The sequence below is a fragment of the Saccopteryx leptura genome, chromosome 3 (genome assembly GCF_036850995.1).
Source record: "Saccopteryx leptura isolate mSacLep1 chromosome 3, mSacLep1_pri_phased_curated, whole genome shotgun sequence".
NCBI lineage: Eukaryota > Metazoa > Chordata > Mammalia > Chiroptera > Emballonuridae > Saccopteryx > Saccopteryx leptura.
Window position 1 is genome coordinate 319,641,062 of NC_089505.1, and position 12,956 is coordinate 319,654,017.

Genomic DNA, 12,956 nt, shown 5'->3' on the forward strand with positions numbered 1-12,956 from the left:
TGTGTTTGAAATTTCCAGAAGAGGTTAATCCAAGATGCAGAAGGTTGATTAGTGCTTGTTAGAAGCTGTCTGGAATCTGGGGATGCAAGAAGAAAGAAAGGGAGTAACTGCTAGTGGGTACAAAGTCTATTTTTAGAGTGATGAAAATGTTCTGGAACTAGATACATGTAGTGATTGCATAACACTGTGAATGTACTAAATGCCAGAGAGTTATATATTTGAAAATGGCTCATTTGATTTTATGTGAATTTTCTATCAAAAATAAAAGAATGAATGGACTAAACATTCTAATTAAATGGCAGGGATCAAGGAACGAAACTGAAAAAAAACCCCACCACCCAACTAATACATACCATACACAAGAGTTGTATACAATATATATAGACACAGGCAGTTTAAAAGGCAAAGAATGGGAATATGAGATAACAATCAAACAATAAGCATAAGAAAGCTGATTGCCTATATTAATATTAAGCAATGCCAGTTTCAAGGAGTAATAATGAAGATAAAAAGAGACACTTAGAGGGACAAAAGAGTCAATTCAACAAAATGATATAACAATCTTAAGTGTGATAGCACCTAATAACAGTTTCAAAACTGGAAGAAAACTTTGCCAGAACAAAAGAGAGAAGTAGATAAACCTACAATCATGTAGTTGGAGATGTTAGTGCTCTTCACTCAGGAATTGATGTAAGTCAATTAAATCAATAAGAATTTAGAAGACTATCAATACTATCTACCAATTTACTCTAATTGACATTTAGAGAACATTATATTTATAACTACATAATGCAAATTCTTTTCTTTTTTTAGATTTATATATTTATTTATTTATAGAGAGAGAGAGAGCAAGAGGGGAGAAATAGAAGGGGGAGGAGCAGGAAGCATCAACTCCCATATGTGCCTTGACCAGGCAAACCCAGGGTTTCAAACCAGTGACCTCAGCATTCCAGGTCAATGCTTTATCCACTGCACCACCACAGGCCAAGCACATATTCTTCTCAATTCTATATTGTAAAAATATGTAGGTGCATAAATTTCCAAATTTAAAGATATAACAACATCAATTATGCATAGAATTCTGGGTTTAGAAAGTAAATCAGCAAAAAAGCATTCCTCCACAAAGTAGGCAATAAAAATTCAGAGTATGTTGACTGTAGAGCAATGTACATTATTCTCCAAGTACTGCAGTGCTCCTTTTGTCCATGATGCCCTTACCTTCCTTTTTTGCCTGCCCAAAACGTTCTCACTTTTTAAGATTCTGCTCAAGTAACATTTTCTCAAATATTATTCCTCTGGGTGTAACAAGCCCAAACCAGTTGCTCTCATGCTAAGCTGCCTTTTTCTAGTCAAACATTCCTAACTGCATCTTTCACATAACTATACCCAAATAAATAAGGCAAAAATTGATGGACATGAAAAGAGAAATAAACACACCTGCATCTATAGTTGTAGACTTCAATAATCTTCTCTCAACAAGAAACAACAAGGTAGAAAATTAGGAAAACTATAGAACAATATATCAACTAACAGGATCCAATAAACATTCCATTCAACAATTACAGAATATGCAATCATTTTAAGCACTCATGGAACATATGTCAAGATGGACCATATCTTGGGTCATAAAACAATCCTCAACTAATTTAAAAAATTACAATCATCAGAATATGTTCTCTGTCTACAACAGAATCAAATTACAAATCAACAATAAAAAGATAATAAGGAAGTCTTCAAACATTTAGAAACTAAATGATGTAGTTTTAAATAAACCATGGGTCAAAGGAGAAGTCTCAGGGAAATATAAAATATGCAGTGAACAGAATGAAAATAAAAATACAATATAAAAATTTTGAGAAACTTAGTTAACACAGTTATGAGAAGGAAACTGATAGCACCAAACACATACACTAGAAAAGAAGAAATGACTCAAACAATATAAGTCTTCACCTTCAGAAATTAGAAATAGAAGATCAACATGGACTCAAACCAGCAGAAAGAAAGAAATAAAGATGTCAGAAATCAATACAATTATAATAGAAGAACAATAGAGAAATCAATAAAATAAAAAGCTGTTTTTAAAGTAATCAATAAATACGATAAACCATTAGTAAAACTGACAAAGAATAAAGGAAGAAAATAAATTACAAATAAAATGGGATTTTACTATATAGTAGTCCTATAGACATCAAAAAGATCAGCGAACACTACAAACAATTGTACACAAATAAACTAACCATTTAGATGAAGTAGATCACTTCATCAAAAGAAACCCAAACTAGCACAATTAGCTGTAAAATTAGTAAAGAAACTGAATTTTATGATTTGCACAAAGGAATCTCCAGGCCCAAAGATGGTTTCACTGGAGCAGCCTATCAAATAGTGAGAGAAGTCATATTGATTCTACACACTCTTTTCTAGAAAATAGAAAATGATAGAACTTTTCCTAACTTATTCTATTTTAAAAATAAAAATGATAAAAGACATAAGAAAAAGAATAAGAAAACAACATACCAAAATGAGTCATCAATATAGATTTAAAAAATCCATAACAAAAAGGTTAGCAAATAGAATTTAGCAACATATATAAAGTTATAATGAACAAGATTGATTTATCCTGGTACAAAGTCTGGTTCAACATTTGGAAATCGATTGAATGCACCATGTTGATAAGCTGAAGAACAGAAAGTTACATGATTATGTTAATTGATATAGAAATAACATTTGAAAAATTCAATACTCATTCATGATAAAAATTTCCAGCCTGATCAGGCAGTGGCGCAGTGGATCGAGTGTCGGACTGGAATGTGGAAGACCCAGGTTTGAGACCTCTAGGTCACCAGCTTGAGCGCAGGCTCATCTGGTTTGAGCAAAGCTCACCAGCTTGGACCCAAGGTCGCTGACTTGAGCAAGGGGTTACTCAGTCTGCTACAGCCCCATGGTCAAGGCACATATGAAAAAGCAATCAATGAACAACTAAGGTGTCACAACGAAAAACTAATGATCGATACTTCTCATCTCTCTCCGTTCCTTTCTGTCTGTCCCTATCTATCCCTCTCTCTGACTCTCTCTCTCTCTGTCACTGTAAAAAAAAATCCAGAAAAATAAACATATCAACATGATAAAGACAATTTACAAAAACAGACAAAAAACTTGTAGCTAACACTCTTAATGATGAGAAATTGAAAGTTTTTACCTCAGATGAGAAGAGGGCAAATTATCTGCTTTAAGCATTCTTACACAACATAGTCCTGAAAGTTCTAATCAATGCAATGATAAAACATAAAAAAGGCATGTGGATCAGAATTCTTAGACATGATACAAAAAACATAATCCATAAAAGAAAAAAATGATGAATTGAATTTTGTGAAAATTAAAAACTTTTGCTTTGTAAAAAATCTTACTAATGGGATGAAAATTCAAGCTACAGAAAGAAAATACTTGCAAATCACATATCTGAAATAGGACTAATACCTACTATATATAGTTTATATATTCATATATATCCATATTTTCTATATATAGACTATAAATTCTATAATGAATGTGGATAGATATATATGTGTAGATAAAAACAAAACAAACTTCTCAAAATTAAAAAGAAAATGTACTGGTCAGATGATATAAAATTTCACCAAAAAGAATATGTAGATGGCGATAGGCACATGAAATGATGCTTTGCAATAGGGAAGTGTGCACTAAGACTGCACATTATACATCTATTAAGACAGCTAAAGCCCTGGCCGGTTGGCTCAGCGGTAGAGCGTCGGCCTAGCGTGCGGAGGACCCCGGTTCGATTCCCGGCCAGGGCACACAGGAGAAGCGCCCATTTGCTTCTCCACCCCTCCGCCGCGCTTTCCTCTCTGTCTCTCTCTTCCCCTCCCGCAGCCAAGGCTCCATTGGAGCAAAGATGGCCCGGGCGCTGGGGATGGCTCCTTGGCCTCTGCCCCAGGCGCTAGAGTGGCTCTGGTCGTAATATGGCGATGCCCAGGATGGGCAGAGCATCGCCCCCTGGTGGGCAGAGCGTCACCCCTGGTGGGCGTGCCGGGTGGATCCCGGTCGGGCGCATGCGGGAGTCTCTCTGACTGTCTCTCCCTGTTTCCAGCTTCAGAAAAATGAAAAAAAAAAAAAAAGACAGCTAAAGATATCACTATACATCTAGTAGGACAGTTAAAATAAAATTTAATGGCTATGCCAAATACCTGCAATGATGAAAAAAAAAAACACAAAACCAGCCACCAGATCTCTTATACATCTTATAAATTTCCACCTGGAAAAAAGATTGGTTGTTTTCTGAAAAAAATTAAACATACAATCTCATAACTTTCACCAATTATATTGCTGCCCTTTATTTATTTTTTATTTTTTATTTTTTAATGCTGCCCTTTAACCCAAAGAAATGAAAACTTATATCCATACAAAAGCCTATACACAATTGTCCTAACTTATGTATTTATAACAGTTCCCAACTAAGAACAACCAAAATGTCCCTCAGGAGGTGAATTGTTATGCAAACTGCAGTATATCCACACCATGGACTACTACTCAGCCATAAAAAAAGAATAAGATATTGATACATGCAACAATTTGGATGGATCTCAATGGCATTATGGTAAATAGGGAAAATGAGCTATTACCAGAATGCCACAGACTGTATGATCTCAATTATTTATTATTCTCAAAATAACAAAATTATAGAGATTTTAAAAAAGAACAGTGTTTGCCAGGGATGGTGGTGGTACATCGGTGGGGAGAGGCCTTTGACTATAAAGTGACAGCACAAGGGAAATTTTGGGGTATGAAATAACACTAAACATCTGTTGATTGTGGAGGTGGTTATATGAATCTATGCGCCTGGTTAAATGACATAAAACTATACATACAGATTATACCAATGCTAAAGTCTTGATTTGATATCAAATTATATATAAAATGAAGTAATTAGAGAAAACTAGGTGAAGGGTACATGGAAGTACATGGGGTATTTCCATAACTTCCTGTGAATCTATAATTATTAATGTTAAAAAATTAATGTTAATATTTACAAGCATTTTGTTATAATTAGAAAGGCCATGTAGAGGTCTTCTCTCCTAGGAGATGATTCTGTCTGTATAGTCCTCTCCTCCAGGCAGTTGGCTAATTCACCATTTTGGAGCACATGCGACCACCTCTCTACTTGGCTACTGTGTATGGCCATGGGGCAGAGGCAATCCTTCCTCACCTTAGTGGAATGCCTACTTCTTCCTGGTCTAGTTGAATTACTCTATTTTTTCCATCCTTCCCACACAGAAATACATACATTTTTGTACTTATAAACAGATACATAATTAAAATAACAAGAAATACTCATATATTCATGGTATACATAAAATAAATTTGGAGTTTTTAATTTTAATACATTTGCATCTATAGAAGATATAAACAATTAACAAAATATAGAAAAGATTGAATTTACTCATTGTTTAAATTAAATTGCTAAGACTATACTTTCAGGGATCATTTCTATAGTTTGTTTGTTAAATTAAATTGTTAGTAATTAACTTTTCTAATTTCTTTCTTATATATTCCAGGTAATAAAAATTATACTGTGGTAAATGACATCAAAAGTATCTAAAATCATGGTGATATATCAACTGCTAACATTCCTACAATCAAATATGCAATTTTCTGGGTAATTTTTTGTCACAATTTGCAGATTGTTTGTCTTGTATAGAAGTTAATTTATTAAAATTTTAAATGGTACAGACTTTTACAGAAACCCCATTTATTAATGTCACTTTATTTATTAAAATCAATAAATAATTAAATATATAACACTACATATACCCTTATTTGCATTACTACATTTCAACATTTTATATTCACTTTCCTCTTTTGAATATAATTTCTAATTCATGGTTTCTCACAGCCTCCACTTGTTTCAATTAACTGTCATAATTATTATCACTACTATGAAGTCAGTACTTCCAGCTTAGCCAGTGAAAGCCCCTTTATATTCTCTCTTCTGTCCATCAGCACTGCCCTTGATGTTTCTGCCACTATCACTGATGCTAGATAACAGAAAGACATTCCAGACCAATTCTGTTTTTAAGTTTTCCTGCTCACAGACATGGAATCAATGTATGGTGGTTCTTTTTAGCAGTACGTATTACTGAAGACAAAATACAGGCACTAGGAGACATGTGAGAGTTGTGGATTGCTGAAAATGGAGATGCTGTTAGGACAATTAGTGGTGGCGGCTTATAAAGCTATTTCCAGCTTTTCTCGTCATTTTGATGTTTCTTCTCAGGATATTCTCTCCTTAGAATCTGCTTGTGAATTCCTGAAGACCATGGTTTCTTTTACTTTTGAGTGGCCATCAATCTTTTATTTATTTTCTGAGACCTTTAGTGGTACTTGTCACCTGTCACAGATACTCCCCCACGCCCTGCCTCATCTCTGTCAAAAGAGGCACAGTAAGAAATGATCAGACCTTGAGTTCTCTCTGCCCTAATTCCAACACTTCACTCCTGGATTCCTCCTCACACTGTGCACTCCTGTCACTGCCCATCTTCTCTTACTTCGGGCTCTTCGGTTTCTGGGATTTTCAGTATCTGCCTTGTCCTGAGACCTTGACAAATGGTCATTTGCCTCTTAAAGTACTTCCATGGGGCCAAAGACAGGTAGCTGGCTGTCCCCAGTAGGCATGTACCCTAAGCCTCTAGTTTAGAGAATAATGCAGGCTGTTGCAACTATCACTGATGCCAGACAACAGTGATAACTTGCCTGCAGCAGATAACTTGCCTTCCATTTCTCCTCAGACAGGTGCTCTTCTGGAAGGAAGCTGGGCCTGAAGTTTGCACTCAGCTCCTCTTAGTGTCTTTCTGCATCACAGGTATGTTGTTACTCTTGGTCTTCCATGTTGAGAAAGTTTTTTGAGAAAGACATAGGAAGGGAGATGGATGAGAAGCATCAGCTCTTAGTTGCAGCACTTTAGTGTTCATTGATTGCCTCTCATATGTGCCTTGATGAGGGAACTCCAGCTGAGTCAGTGACCCCTTACTCAAGCCAGCATCCCTGGGCTCAAGTCAGCAAACTTGGGCTTCAAGCCAGAAATATTTGGGCTCAATCCAGCGAAAATGCGATCATGTTTATGATCCTATGCTCATAGTGACCCCACGCTCAAGCTTGATGAACCTGCACTCAAGCCAGTGACCTCAGGGTTTGGAACCTGGGACTTAAGCATCCTGGGTCGAAGCTAATCCATTACACCATTTCCTGGTCAAGCCATGTTGAGATTTCTTATTGTTATTGAATCTTAGTGTGTAGTGAGATAAATGATATTCTAAACAAAAAGTCTCATTCTAAGTAAATCTGATGGATTTTTATAAAATAGCATTTCTTAGAGTTGATAGATATGTGAGAGGATAGAAAATCTCCTGTCAGAACAGTCCATCATTAGTATAAGGCTTATTTCAGCTATAGTTTGCATTTTTGCAAAGACACTGCTTTTTAAATCAATTTCACAGTTGATGAAATTGGACTAAAATAACTTGTCCAGTGTTGCATAGGAAGCATGCAAATTAAGAATGCAGACCTCCAGTGCACCTTTGCTTTGAAAATGTCAAATTCTTTTCTAACCAAGGCAGCTTAAAATACCTTGACATGAGAAGATGACTTAAGCAATTGTTGTTAACATACTGTATCTTTGGAATGTTAAAAATGACTGAATGAGTTTTATTTATATGGTCTTTTTCTTACTTTATAGAAAAACTCTGGAAGCATTTAGGTTGTTCAAGCTTTATCATAGGTAACACAAACTCTATAATGAATGGTCACATTTCCCAACTCTGAAATGGCCCAACTATGAAATGGCCCAACTATGAAATGGCCCAACTATAAAATGGCTTTCATAGTCCTTTTCTAAAAGTAAAATGAAATAAGCTATATTTTGAATTATGGCTTTCTAAGTGAAATTTTATAATACTTTAAACCAAATCTAATAAATTAAAATAAAGAGTGTTTATTATTATTTAGAATAAAATATTTTGTCTCTGTAAACATCAATAGAATTAACAGGTGGAATAATGAAGTGTTCCAGAGTTATTTAACAGAAAAGTATTTCCATGTATATAAATACTTCCATAAATATACTATGGAAATAAAAAATATTTAAAGAATTAACTGTGACATAATTTTCTCTGTATTAAACATAGTTTTATTTTGCACAGAAAAATGTATTTCATTTCCAGAGAGTCATCAATCTTTTCTGTGTTGTTTTCAAAAGCTCTGTTTAGTCTCATCCCCAATCACTCCCTGCCATACAACTTCCTTTCTAGCTTGACACATTCCTCACCAGTTCCCAATGGCTTTGGGTCTTTCCCTTCACTTTCTTCCCTCCTACCAATTTCCTGGCCCACAGTGTGTGCCCAGATCTCTTCTCTACCTTTCCAAGCCCAATGAAAAATCCCAACTTAATCTCACATCTTTCAAATGCAGACTCAGGAAACCTATTCTAACCTGCTTTGATCTTCTATGTCTGAATTTCCCCTAGCTCTTTTTTTATTTGATTTTTTAAAATGTTTTTATTTATTCATTTTAGAGAGGAGAGGGAGAGACAGAGACAGACAGAGAGAGAGAGAGAGAGAGAGAGAGAGAGAGGAGAGACAAAGAGAGAGAAGGGGGGAGGAGCTGGAAGCATCAACTCCCATATGTACCTTGACCAGGCAAGCCCAGGGTTTCGAACCGGCGACCTCAGCATTTCCAGGTCGACGCTTTATCCACTGCGCCACCACAGGTCAGGCTTCCCCTAGCTCTTAATCATGTACTCGTTTACTCATTAATCATTCAGTCACGAAAAAAACTTTTATTGAGAGGCTTTTATATACCAGATACTGTTTCAGGCATTGGAACAGTTCATGCCTAGACATAAATTAATCCCCATTATAACAATTAGCTACAACTCAGACAAATATAAACTACCATTCTGAAAAATATTAGCATTAGCAAATAGAACTTCAAGGCAGGCATCTATTTTTTTTTTATTTAAAATACAGGGTGGGGCAAAAGTAAGTTTACAGTTATTCATATAAAATCATATAGTAATAAATAATAATACAAGAATAAATTGTTTTGCCTACTTGCAACTGTAAACCTACTTTTGTCCCATCTATATTAGAATTGGTATTCATGCCTGGCCTGTGGTGGTGCGATGGGTAAAGCAACAACCTGGAATGCTAAGGTTGTTGGTTCAAAACCCTGGGCATAAACGGTCAAGCCACATATGATGAGAAACAATTATGAGTTGATGATTCCTACTCCTCTCCTCTCTCTCTTTCTCTCTCTATTTCTTTCTCTCTCTCTCTCTCTCTCTCTCTCTCACACACACACACACACACACACACACATACACACACACACACACATTTTGTTATTATAAAAATGCTTCAGGAATGAAAAGGGCTAAAACACAGCTTACAATGCTATTTAGTCTATTTATCTGCCATTAAGAGGTCTACAAATGGACTAACCATATGTATAGTGCACAGTTTGATGAGGGGACACATGAACACACCCATAAAACTAACACCAAAATCAAAGTAATAAGCATGTCTATTATCTTAAAAAGTGTTACATGGACTTTTGAAAAAAAAAGTTTTGAAACTTGATTTCAACATGTTCTCTAAGTTTAGAGCCATCTACAAACATGTCAAAGTATTTTGAAAATAGTTCTTCCATAAACCACATGACTTATAAAAGAACAATTCTGTAACAAGGGATACAATACTGTGGTGGGTGGAGTCAGAGGAGGAGAGAGCTGTGTGTGTCTTTCAAATTGTCTAAATCACAAAAGAACTGCTATAGTATGTGTCGATGTTTTTTTAGGCAGAATTCCCACTGTTTTCAATAGACTCCTAGACACTATCATTTTGTGATCAACAGCAAACCTCTCCAAAGAGAGGAACAAAATAGCTGAAGAAATTTTAGTAGTATCTGATGTCAGCTTAACAAAAAAAAATTCTACCAACTAAAAGAGTGTTAAGTAACCAGCACACCTAACAGCTTTGAAAACACAATAACCTGGGCCCTTAATTCATGGGGCAAATCGGAAGGCTAAATTCTATGCCTAGTGCTTCTCACCAACACACGGAGTCCCATTACAGGGCCTCTTCACTACAGAATTTACTTGGTCAACTCTGAGAACTACACCAGGCTTTATATGCTCTCATGATCAGCCATCAAATGCCTTATTCTCAACAGACAGAGAAACCACCATCCACCCGATTCCACACGGCACAAAGTCTAAAATACTTCCAAAAGGACAAGGCAGTTACTATGAGTTATTTTGAGTTGTGTTTGCTTGGGTTTTGGTTTTCTTTAACCTTTGAGTTATTCTGAGTTTTGTTTGTTCAGGTTTTTATTATATTTAGTTTTTTAATTTTGAGGTTTTTTGAGTGCTCATTCATTGTAAGTGGGTGTCACTGTAAGGCTCTATTCATTCTGAGTATTCTGTGGGTTTCCTGGAGCCTCTCATAAGTTTGTTTATTTTTCAGAATTGCAATAAGAATAATTTGGGGTTTTTCACTTAACACTAAACCAGTCTTACAGTTAAAACCAGGTCAAGATTCAAGATGTTTATCTGGTGTAATAACAGTGACAAGATCACAGACTACTGTTGTTGAGGAAGGAGAGTCTCTGCCAAACACTTTACATGAGGTTTTAAATACAGCAACCTATTGATAGGTATGTGTATTCCAAACTGCCCTCTTGATGTTCCACTTATCTGTCAGACCTCACCCTTACTGGACTATCACCCCTGAGACAGAGGAATTTCAAGAAGCTGACAAGCTGCTCTAAGGAGGGGCTCCGGACATACCAAGACTTTTGATTCAACACCCACATGCTTAAAATTTTTCTTGACCACATATAATTTGTCCCCCTAGCAGTCAGCGGTTCTCAACCTGTGGGTCACAAACCCGGCAGGTTGAGAACCGCTGCCCTAGCTTGTACCGGTGCACTTCTCCCGGAGGAGTGCCCTGGCAGGTCTTTCTCCTCTAATAAAGCCTGCACACCTGGTGATCGAGTGCCGTCTCATTCTTACATCTGGTGCCGAAACCTGGGACAGGGTACTAACTGCCTGGATGATTCCTCTTTGACGTCCAAACTTACAACCAGGGAAGCAATGGGCAGCGGCAGCTCATCCCGGGCTTACTCCTTGATTCTGTTTGAACATAATTGTAGGTCGATTGGCCAGCAGTCTAACCCTGTCCTGACTGCCTACTGGACCAGAAAGGTAAGGAGTTTCTCCCTTCCCCTTCCCCGGTTGGCCTCTAAATTTCTCTCTAAAACACCCCTTCCTGGTCGGACGGTCTTCCCTGACACGCCACACATTTTGAGGGGTTTGACTTTCAGTCTCAGTGGATTGCATGAAAGACTAGGCGCCTAGCCAAACCTCTCCACTCTCTCGGACTTCTCGTCCTCGGAGCTCCCTGACAGGTGGTGATGACCTCTATCAGGACAACTCCCCCACTTGGAGATTCTCTTCTCTTGGGACAGTGACAAAAGGCGGGGACGCCCCCTCTTGCTCACCTGTCTCCACGGCTCTTCAGAATCCAAGCCTTCCAACTAGACTCCTCTAGGATTTCTCATAAAAAACATCACCAAACTCAGTCTCTCAGACCTCAAACCGAAGACATTAATCTTCTGTAACACGGCATGGCCTCAGTACAGACTAGACAATGACTCCATTGGCCTGAAAACGGGACATTCGATTACATATCCTAAGAGATCTTGACAATTTCTGCCACCGGATGGGGAGGGCATCAGAAATTCCTTATGTGCAGGCTTTTCTCTCCCTACTATCCTGCCCTTAATTTTTGTACCTTCTGTTCTACACGCAGGTTGTTTTTGGCCAAAGAAACCTGACCTAAAACCTCCGCTCCTAATCTTTTCTTCTCCGTGGACTCCCAACTCTCTCCTTCTCCTGCCTGACCCCTGAGGGCACCCCTCTCTCGGGACCCCTTTCTGTACCCTCTGCAAATCTTTTCCACTCGAGTCTCTCCCCTCCAGAAAGCCCCTCCCTTCGCAGAAACCTGTTTTCTCATTCACCTGCAATACCACACTCTCTCTTTCTCCTCCCCTGCTGGCCAGGGGCTGCTCCCTTCTCCTCTCTTAAACCCCTCCTCCCTCCTTAAAGACAGGCGGTTCTGTTCCTTTTTCTTCTTTGACCCATTCACCCACCCCACAGGCTTCGGCTGTCTTTTTTTCTTCTTCGACCCATCCTTACCCCTCCTCAGAGACTGACTGTGCCTTCCACTACCCCTCGTCCTCTCCCCTCTCCTCAGAGCTCTAAATCCTTTTGACTCCTCTGACCACATGGTGCCACACCAATACTTTAACTTCCTCCTCCTCCTCCTCCTGCAGATTCTGACCCTCCTTCTTTTCCATACAGCTGCTCACACTGTCCATCTGTCTGCTTTCTCTCTTCCTCCCCTCTATGCTGGCAACTCCCTGCCATCTCGAAAAACTTAAAAAACAGAATTGTATATTAAGCTATGTGAATAAGTAATCTGTCTTGTCTCTTTGTTTGTCAGAAAATATCTCTAGTATAATTTGAATTGAAACAAGTAAAGCATGCTCATTTAAATTTATTAATTCATAATTTGTAAAATCTTTGTTTAATGTGTAACTGTGTCTGTTTCTAAGGCCTTAAACCAGTAATTACCCACCTCATAAACTGAGGCTTACTCATCCCCATGGACTCTCCCTGAAATACCCCCATCCTTCCTGTTCAAAAACTTTCAGGGGTTTATCGCCTCATACAAGACTTATGCCTAGTCAATGAGGCAATAGTTCCCCTCCATCCAGTAATCCCTAATCTCTACAAGCTACTGTCCCACATTCCCTCATACACCACTCACTTCATAGTCCTAGACCTCAAGAATGCCTTCTTTACCATTCCTCTACACCCTGACTTT

The 12,956-nt window shown here is 37.8% G+C and overlaps 1 protein-coding gene and 1 pseudogene across 1 annotated transcript in view; one reads left to right on the plus strand and one right to left on the minus strand.

Moving 5' to 3' along the window:
- RP1 (RP1 axonemal microtubule associated) overlaps positions 1-12,956 on the minus strand; it is a 375,598-nt gene that overhangs the window by 47,730 nt on the left and 314,912 nt on the right. The gene's annotated exons all lie outside the window — the stretch shown is intronic.
- On the plus strand, positions 5,478-5,546 carry LOC136401813 (small nucleolar RNA U3; annotated as a pseudogene).